Here is a 7,378-nt window from a genome sequence, read left to right on the forward strand (position 1 = left end):
AAACTCATTCTATAAAGCCAGTATCACCCAGATACCAAACCCAGGTGGAGACTCAACAAAAAGGAAAACTACAGACCAATACACTTGGTGAATATACACACAAAAAACCAAACTTAACAGCACATTAAAAAGCACATATAACATGATCAAGTTGGTTTTAAGGAGTGCAAGGGGTTCAAGGATGGTTTAGAACACATACACACAAAATCAATAAATGTAATACACCACAGAACCAGAAGCCAGAAAAAAAAATCCCATGATTATCTCAGTAGAGGTAGAAAAAAACCTTTGACAGAATTCAACATTGATTTATGATGAAGGTCCTGAGGAAGTCAGGGTTTAGTTTTAAAGAAAGCTTTTACCTCAAAGGGCTATGTAGGAGAAATCTATAACTAACATCATACTAAAGAGAAAAGCATTTCTTCCAAAATCAGAAATGACAGAAGAATGTCTAGAGTTACCACTCCTGTCAATATAGTCCACTGAAATTTTAGTGAGAACAATTAGGCAAGAAAAAATTAAAAGTTACAGAAAAGGAAAGGAAGAGGTCAAATCTTCCCTATTTGTAGCCGACAAGATCCTAAATTAGAAGACCAGCGTAACTGACAGTATGAAAGACCTCTGCAATAAAAGTTACAGAACCATGTAGGAAGAAATTGAAGATGGCAGGAAAAGATGGAAAGGCCTCCTATGTTCATGCTTTTTTTTTTTTTTTTCCCAGTATCAGGAATCGAACTCACGATCTCGCACTTGCCAGGTAGACACTGTGCCGCTGAGCTAAACCCCCAGCCCCTGTGTTCATGAACTGACAAAAGTAACATTGTTAAAATGACCATATTACCAAAAGCAATATGCAGATTCAGTGGGATCCTCATCAAAATACCAATAATATTCATCACAGAATTAGAAGAAAAACAGTTCTAAAATTCCTTTGGAAGCACAAAAGGCTCATAATAACCAGTGCAATCCTGAGCAAAGACAGCAATGCTACAGGCATCACAATACCTGATTGCAGAATATGTGACAGAGCCATAGTGACAAAAACAGTACAGCACTGGTATGAAAATGGGCATGTGGGCTGTAGATGACACAAAACAGAAACAAACCCACGAAGCTGGAGCCATCTGATTCCTGACAAAAAGGCCAAAAACACATGTTAGAAATAAAACAGTCTTTTCAATAAATGGTGCTGGGAAAACTGCATAACCCTGTGTTGAAGACTGAAACTGGATTCCTAACTTTCATGCTGTACAAAAGTCAATTTAAAATGGACCAAAGCCCAAAGTGAAAGGCCCACAACTGTGAAACTGGCAGGAGAAAACATAGGGGAGACACTTTAACCTACGGGAACAGGCAACGACTTCATGAATGAGAGTCCAGTAGTGCAAGAAATAAAAGGAAGAATTGACAGATGAATTGCATCAAATTGGAAAACGTCTGTCCAGGAAGGGAAACAACAGGGTGAAAAGGAAGTCTCCAAAACAGGAGAAAATCCTTGCCAGCTACTTATTCTGGCAGAAGGTTAATATCCAGAATTTATAAAGAAGTCAAAAAAATTAACACCAAAACCAACACAATCAATAAATAGCAAATGATCTGAACAGACGCTTCTCAGAAGAAGTACAAGTGGCCAATAAGTATATGAAAAATTGTTCCACATCTTGATGCATGTGGGAAGTGCCAATAAAACGATGTTGAAATTCTACCTCACCCCCTTCAGAATGGCTACCTTCAACAATACAAAAAACAATACATGCTCATGAAGATGCAGAGAAAAAGAAACCCCTGCCCACTGGTGGTTGAAATTTAAATTGGTATGCCCATTCTGGAAATCAGGATGGAGTTTCCTAGAAAAATTAAAAATAGAGCTGCCATGGGATGCAGCTACACCGTTCCTTGGTATTTACAGGAAGGCATTAAAGAGGGAACACTATGGAGATGTCTGCATACCCCTGTTTGTTAGGGTGCATTGTTTAATAATTAAGCTATAGAAACAACCCAGGTGCCCTTCAGTAGCTGAGTGGTTAAAGAAAATGTGATATATATACACAGTAGAATATTATTTAACCATAAAGAAGAACAAAATGTCACGTGCAGGAATTAGAGATCATCATGTAAAGTGAAATAAACCAAACTTAGAAAAACAAAGAGATGAGATAAACGTAGAGGGTAGACGGAGAAGAATCAGGGATTGAGGCGGGGGAAGGAGAAGGTCTAGGGAAGAATAGGGGGATGGGTAGGCTTAAAGTGTGTTATATGCATGTACAGATTTACCAAGTTGAAACCCATTCTAAATAATTAATATGTACTCTAATACTAGAAAAGAAAGTAACAGTTATAGCCCTCTGCAGTGGTATGTGTCTGTAATATTATCCATGTGGGAAGCCGAGGCAGGAGGATGGTAAATCCAAGGCCAGCCTAGGCAACTTAGAGAGAGCTTGTCTCAAAATTAAAGTTGGGTTGGGGATGTGGTTTCATGGTAGAGTGATCCTGGGTTTAATCCCGAGTGCTCCCCCAAAGTAATTGGTTGTGCTGGTTTTAATGCTGGTCTGTTACAGTTGGCTTGGGGTTCTTCAGTTGCAATAGTGAACTGGGTTCACGGTCTGTGAGGTATTTCATTTTTGAGTGTGGGGATCCAGAGTCTTATGTGTGCCAGCACCTGCTCTATCACTGAGGCCCAGCCCCAGCCCAAATATGTTTGTGCTAATAAACATCATTTTGCTGCCAAAAGTATCTGAGTGAAACACAGAGGAGAACAAAATATAAATCCAAACCAAGCGAAAATTCACAGCCAGAAATGTCCTTGGTCGTTAGCAAGCCCGCCTTGTGCTGGCCTGGACTAGAGTGATGTGGCTCGGTCAGACCAGAGCTCTCACAGGTTTCAAACCCCCAACTGGTCAGATTTTTGCTTATCTCCCAAACCTTGGTTTCTCTGACCACCTCCAGGAGCTCTGGAGCTGGCTTGGGGCCCCAGGGCCACACCCCTTCCTGCTTCCTGTGAGATGTCATGTGACAACTGGCTGACACAGGCTCCTACAGACAGACCAGCACTTCCCAGGCATCATCAGCCTTCTGGGCCCCAGCCCATTTGGCTGTGCTGGCTCAGGGGAGCTGTGGCCCACACCCTCGCTGTCCTGTTCTCCCTGGGTGAGTTCTGGAAGAGACCAAGGTGGGAGGGTGAGACGGGGCTGTTGCCCAGGTCTGGCCTCTGGCTCCACCCAAGCCACCACCTATTGCCCAGGCTGGATCCATGCCTGGGCCCCAGGACACTGCCTCACAGCCCAGCCCAGAGGCTTTGGACAGGAACTGGAGAAAGCTCCATTACCACCCGCTTCCTTTCTCTTCTAGAACGGCATCTGATCTTTGGAATTTGGGGACAGGATGGAGTCCAGACCCCAGTTCCCTGAGTCCTCCTCCAGGGCAGCCCTGACTTTGCCTGATCAGAGGAGCTGGAGGAACTATTGTCATGAACACCAACGTTTGGCCACAGGAGCCGATGTCATCCACATCCTGCTCTCCCAGAGTCAGGCGTCACCCTCCTCTGCGACCTCGTGTGCAGCATTGGGTCATAACAGAGAAATCCCCTGCTCACTCAAGGACCACGTGGACAGTAGGGGATCCCCTGACATCCCAGTAAGGCTGAGGGGAGGCTGACATAGGAGAAGCACAAGCGTGGGGTCTTAGTGGCTCTGAGTGTTCGTCTTGATGGTCACCCTCCTCTTTGTTTCCCCAGGGGGCACCTACTTACAGGGGAGGATGTTCTTGCCCAGAGAGAAGATGCAGATGAAAGTTCTGGCTTCACAGTCTGCAAACTGTGATGCCATAGCAACCCCGTCCTCTGGTTGGAGTTCACTTTCATGATGAAATGCACTATTGGGGTGGTGGCTGTGATCTTATCATGGTTGTGAGATTTTTATGTCACGCTGGAAACTAGGCAGGTAGAGAATGAGGTCTGTGTTGTAGTAATAATAAAAGCCCAATACCCCAGTGTCACCATGGTTGTTCTGAATATCTGTAGCTCAAGCCCTGTGTCTCAGCCTAAGGTTTTTGGAAACTATTCTACTTCAATTACCAGTAGTCATGTCTCCAATTCATTAGGCTGAGGAAGTTTAAAAAATCCACCATTAGGGGCTGTGAGCTGTGCGGACTGTATCACGGGGTAGGCTAAGACAGACGCCAGCAGAGCATTTGCTTCCTGGTGCGGCTGCAACAGGATGGCCCCTTTCTTGGGTGGTCTTTGGGCAGGCATGGCTGGAAAGGGTGTAGGTCTCAGCTGTAGGATATGATCCTCCCTGTTCTTTTCTAGGATAGTGATCTTGCTGATTACACAATAAAGAGATTATTTGCATGCAGTCTCACAGTTTTCAACAAGTTTTGCAATGTACAGATTGTTTGCACCAGTGCGATTGAGCTCTTAACCGACATTTTCGGACCATGGGTGGGAGAACACCGGCCTTCATTCTACACGGAGATAGCGCTTCTGCAGGGAGAATGGGGACTTCTCATCTTAGCTAAAGCTTGGGAGTAGGATATTCCTACTGGGGATTCTTCTATTGGTAGAAGAACACTATCAGCTCCTTGCCAGGCAACTGAAGATTTGCCTCAAAGATCAGTCATCAAACAGTCTCAGTTTCTCTCCATGAGTATTCATTTTTGCATGTCAACTTGTAAAAATAACTACTAGTTAGCATTTTAAAAAATTACCATGTTCCAGACACTGTTTTAAGCTCTTTGCTGAAGCTATCCCATGTAATCTCTGCATCATTCCAATAAGATATGCAACACTTAAATTCTTATACTTGTATTAGTTCTAGGTACACAAAAATGACTAACATAAAGCTACCTGCATGGAGCTTGGATTCTAAGTGAGGAAGACAAACCATAAATGAAACACTCACCATATTACAGGGTACACTTGGTGTTGTTTTATGCTCAGTGAAGAAGAACTTGGCAGGCAAGGGCCGGGGGTGATCCCAGGTATGAGACTTGTATATGTGAACAGGTGGATGGCCCAGGCGGGGGATGTGCATACATATGCAATGTACCCCCAGGATTATTCCTTGAAAATTTGACATTTTTTATAGTATTGGAGAAGATATAACTGCAAGTTGCACAGAGAGTTGGGGAAATAGTCCAGGCAGAGGGAACACACAGGCAGAGAGGGGGAGGTAGAGTGTGCCAGTGCCCAGCACTGCTCTGAGTAGAAGATTCTATCTGGCTCTCCCGTGGTGTGGCACCTCCCTGTGGGGAAGGAAGTCTGAGAACTGAGGACCTGTACCTGCCCTCCTGCCTTTGAATGTCGCCAGAATGGCAGAATTCCCTCCCCAAGGGCCCAGACATGCCGCCAGGCTCTTCCCTGGCCAGTGCTACTCACACCTGAGCCCAGTGGGCAGTGGCTTTGGTGCAGCATGTGAAGCATCCAGGGTCCTCATGGCCAAGGGCACCCAGAGAGCTCACACGTGTGGTTTTTGCTGTTCCCCTGGCTGGGCACTGGGCAGGATCTGGGATGGGAAGGGGCACATCATGGGTGGCTTCCTCCTTTTGTGAGTGATGGAGACCACTATGAAACAGCCCTGAGCAGGACTTAAATTAACCAACTGGCTTTTCATGTTTTTTTTTTTTTTTTTTTTTTTTTTTTAGTGAGTATCTTCACATATTTACTTGCAGAGAAATGGATATTTATATTTATATAAAAGAGGAAGCCCTCCCCTCCCTCTCCTCCCACACTCATTCCCATACCTTCTCCACTCTCACAGGCCACCCTCAAGAGTCTGGTCTGTATCCTTCCAACTGATTTCAAAAACATTTACCTATGTATGTGTATCTATTAGCAATATAAAATGTTGAACTTCATCAAGGAAATGTTTATAATTTAAATTTACAAAGTCATTGTGCTATGCATCATTCTCCAAGTTTTTTCCCTCAACATTCTTTTAGGTCCCTCCATGAGCATGTGGCTCTCATATGTTGCACTTTTATAGGTGTACGAGTACTATTACACCATAAGAACTTTCCATTTTGTTCTAGATGGGTATGTGAATTGTTTCCAATATCTGGCTACTACAAAGGGAGCCACAGAGAAATTCCTGGTATTTCCTGAGCATACACATAGTTAAAACTAGTTATATGTTTTTTGGTTTGTTACAAGGAATGTTTTCCTACTCCCAAGGTTTCATGTTGTGAGTGTGTCCCAGGACTAGGCTCCTTGTCTGGAGATGGGTGGTGGACTCATAGTAAGTGAACCTGTGAGAGTCATTAATCCCTACTAAGGCCTGTAATGGCGGATGAAGCTGGAAAGCCTCAAAGGATAAGACAGGCTCACAGCCAAGGACACCTGGATCCAATCTCAACTAGATAAAGACTGTAGTCTCAGGCATCTCACTCCTGGGTGGATTAAGTTAGTACCTTACTTGGAGAAGTCCTTGAGTGGTTCCACCCTTTTTGAGTCCTCCCCTCCCTTCTTCTGATAACCAAATAAATACAGACCACCCAGAGAATCTCTTGGTCTTCACCCTGAGAGAATCTCAAATTCTGTGAGAGGGCTTTGGTCCTCCTGGAGCCCTGAAGTCATTCCATTTGTCTCTTTTTATTTAGCCTTCACTGTGCACCTGTTCTGGAGACTGCAGACTTGATCTGCCCATGATAACTAAGGGATGTTGTTAACCTGGTACTCTCCTGCTCTGTGCCCCTCAGCAAGAGCACGGTCCCAGTTTGGCGTGAGCTCTCTCAAGAGCTCTGTTTCTTGTGGGCCTCCCCGGTGACCTGACCTCCTACTCAGTGCCAGGAAACAGGCCTGGGATCTTTCTCTGAACACACTTATCTCACCATTCTTGCCATTTTCAGCAGCAGCTCTGGAGTCCTCTTCCTGAGAGTCTTTGTGAGGTGTGATCAAAGTGCAGTAAATACTGCTACCAAGTGCCGTCTAACAAAAGGCAGGCTCATAAAAACATGATGCTGCATCCTCATCTACGTTATTCACTGGATTTAGCACTGCATGACTTCTGGCTCTTCCCTAAAGTCAGAATGACTATGAAAGGGAAACATTTTGAATCAAGTCAGGACACTGAGGCAGCCACAACTGTGCAACTAAAAGGATCTTGGCTAGGTGGCGCTGGAGTGTCTTCAAATGCAGACCTTGTTATTCAGGTCTGCTGAGTCCAACAGAGCAGGAGCCCATTGCTGAGTAGACCCTTTCATGCTGTGCATGGCCACATGGGGTGCAAACTTTTGAAATCACTCAGCTTTGCCATTTGCTCCTGGTTCTCATAGACCTGGCTAAGAGCAGCCAGAAGTGCCCATGCTACAACCTGAATATTGGGCTGTTTGAAATTTTCTCTACTGGACTGATAACCTTAATCTTGGTCTCCTGCAAAGTCTC

The 7,378-nt window shown here is 44.6% G+C and overlaps 1 long non-coding RNA gene across 1 annotated transcript; it reads left to right on the top strand.

Annotated features, from left to right (window-relative positions):
- The first annotated feature begins 3,032 nt into the window (after positions 1 to 3,032).
- LOC106147488 lies at positions 3,033 to 4,348 on the top strand. Its single transcript, XR_001232418.1, has 3 exons — positions 3,033 to 3,147; positions 3,349 to 3,633; positions 3,734 to 4,348. It is a non-coding gene; the product is annotated as an uncharacterized LOC106147488 (long non-coding RNA).
- Positions 4,349 to 7,378: the final 3,030 nt, after the last annotated feature.

Source organism: Chinchilla lanigera, unplaced genomic scaffold, assembly GCF_000276665.1.
Source record: "Chinchilla lanigera isolate Chin_1 unplaced genomic scaffold, ChiLan1.0 scaffold00166, whole genome shotgun sequence".
NCBI lineage: Eukaryota > Metazoa > Chordata > Mammalia > Rodentia > Chinchillidae > Chinchilla > Chinchilla lanigera.